Below are 2575 nucleotides of genomic sequence, written 5' to 3'. Positions count from 1 at the left end.
ATAATCTGCAGGGTCTTTTTCATCTGCTCTTTTGGTTCTAGTTTTTTCTTCATTTGTTGTTCCCTCTTCTAGAGAGATATGACTCATTTTGTGTCAGCATAACCCTAGTAATCCTGACCAATTTTCTGGTAATGTTGGCAAGAGGCCATATTTTTCCACACATCCACCGTATGTCTGCCAATGCAATATTGATTTTATCAAATATAGGAGGTGGGCCTTCCTTTTTCACTAACTAACTTTACATTGTGGTATTTTCAATATTTTGCTGCATTTCCTTTAATTTGCCAATGTCAATAGTTCCCGTCTTTTTATAACATTCAATTCTTGATCTGCCATTAATTTTATTTTTCCGTGTTTTTTTTATTTATTTTATTTATTTATTATTATTATTTATTTATTTATTTATTTTTATTACCATACTATTGACCATTTACGGGTTCGTATGCACTGTAATTCAGTTGCTTCTCTGTAGTTTGTTGAAGATTGGAGAAACTGGCACCAGTATGGGCATAATTCCATTTTTTGGATTCCTTGTCATTTATAGAACTGCTGTCACCTGTAAATGGAAACCTTTAGAGTTTTTTGTTAGTGATATCAAGCATGCTCATTTGCTCATCTGGCCATTTTTCCTTCTTGGTGTGACCTGTGGAAATTTCATGTGGGTTGAGGGCTCTCCTGGCCCCTTTTTTGAGCTCTCACAAATCCATTGCTGTCAATACAATGAGCAGGGCTAATACCCACTTTCTATAATAAAAAGCTTTAATTAATTATTTGCATCCTTACTCTGTTTTTGTTTTTCAAATTTATTCTTAACAATTTACTAATTCAGTTTTCTCTTTGTTTTATAAACTGAGTTCCACTATATCACTGGATAATTTTTTAGGCCTACCTTACTCCGTAGCATAGGTCTTTTGACCTGGAAAACACTCAACCCACTTTTTTATGTTAACAGTCAGAAAGACAATATTTTATCCTTTTGACACAGAATCAGCTCCATATCAAATATAGGTGGTGGGCCATCTTTTATCACTAAATAGTCATCTTTACATCGTGGTATTTTCCATATTTTGCTGCATTTTCCTTCAAATCTTCCTACATCAATATTTCCCTTCTAATAACATTCAAATTCCTGATCTGCCATTAATTGTATTTTCCCTTGTGGCTTTTGTATTTTTTATTTCCGTACTATTGACCATTTACGGGTTCGTATGCACTGTAATTCAGTTTGTTGTAGATTGGAGAAACTGGCACTAATATGGGCATAATGCCATTTTTTGGGTACAGTTTCTAAAGACATTTATCTCTCTACCTCTTCTATTCTTCTATTAAGCATTTACCTCCCAGTTTTATTACTTCTAATCCCATTTCACTAGATAGTTCTGGACAATTTATTTTATCATTGCAACAGTACATTTCTGGCTGAAATTAATTTGTCATCTCAGTTTGTTTAGGCCTATTAAAAATGAGACATCTGTTTATTATTTTTACAATTATTTCACAATTATTTTAATCTCCAAACTGTTTTAGATAGTTCTGCTTCGCTTCTTATGCTTTGCTAAATAAAAAAAAGTGTTAGGTTGTGCTCCGCTTTCCCGTACACACACAGACGGATCATGAGAGCATTTTCTGTGCTAAACCCCGTGATGAGTTTAACAACACTTGCAGCGCGGATTACAGTTCATATCTGCACCGGAGTGAGCTCGAGTTTTTATGGACATATTTCATAGACTCATTAACATATGTAAATTAAAACATAAATATTATTAGTGAATAATACTATAAATAATACTATAAAATAAAATGGTTATTTTTCTTAAATACTTAATTTCTGGCATATTAAACTTTTTATTAAGTTTAAGCTTACAGTAATGTCAATTGTTTTTTGATCTCAAATATTTTTGTGGGTCGTGAAATAGATTATACTTGTCTAGGTGGGTCATGGAATGGAAAAGTTTGGGAACCCCTGCCAAACACCATAATGACAAAGCAAAAATTGTCACAGCTTCATCAATTTATTAAAAATAAAAAACTGTAATAAGTACATTGCATAAGTATTCATACCCTTACCTCAGTACTGTGCTGAAGCACCTTTACAGCCTCAAGTCTTTTTGGGTATGATGTGACAAGCTTTGCTCATCAGCATTTGGCAATTATCTGTCATTCTTCACCTCACCTGTTCACCTCTCAAGCTCTGTCAGGTTGGATGGGGGCAGACGCACATTTTCAGGTTTCTCCAGAAATACTTGATTGGGTTCAAGCTCAGGCTCTGTCTGGGCCACTCAAGGACATTCACAGAGTTGTCTATAATGTCCTGTTGGAAGGTTAACCTTCTGCCCAGTCTGAGGTTCTGAATGCTCTGGACTAGGTTTTTATTAAGGCTATCTCTATATTTTGGTGCATTGAGCTTTTCTTCTATTCTGACAAGTTCCTCAGTCCCTGCCGCTGAAAAACAGCCCCACAGCATGAGGCTGCTACCAGCACACTTTACTTTTGGGATGGTAATCTGCAGGTGATGAGCGGAGCTGGTTTCCTTCAAACATGATGCTTAGAATTGAGGTTCATCAGACCAGAGAAT

At 35.2% G+C, this 2575-nt stretch overlaps 1 long non-coding RNA gene across 1 annotated transcript in view; it reads right to left on the bottom strand.

Moving 5' to 3' along the window:
* Positions 1 to 546: 546 nt before the first annotated feature.
* The window catches only part of LOC107697530 (uncharacterized), a 12298-nt gene continuing 10269 nt past the window's right edge, over positions 547 to 2575 (bottom strand). Inside the window, exon 3 of the long non-coding RNA XR_001635209.1 lies at positions 547 to 570. This is a non-coding gene — a long non-coding RNA (uncharacterized LOC107697530). The remainder of the gene's footprint in view (positions 571 to 2575) is intronic.

This window comes from Sinocyclocheilus anshuiensis, unplaced genomic scaffold, assembly GCF_001515605.1.
Source record: "Sinocyclocheilus anshuiensis isolate Anshui unplaced genomic scaffold, SAMN03320099.WGS_v1.1 scaffold1534, whole genome shotgun sequence".
NCBI lineage: Eukaryota > Metazoa > Chordata > Actinopteri > Cypriniformes > Cyprinidae > Sinocyclocheilus > Sinocyclocheilus anshuiensis.
Note: the sequence above shows the minus strand (reverse complement) of the source record. Positions and strands in the feature narration are given on the sequence as shown.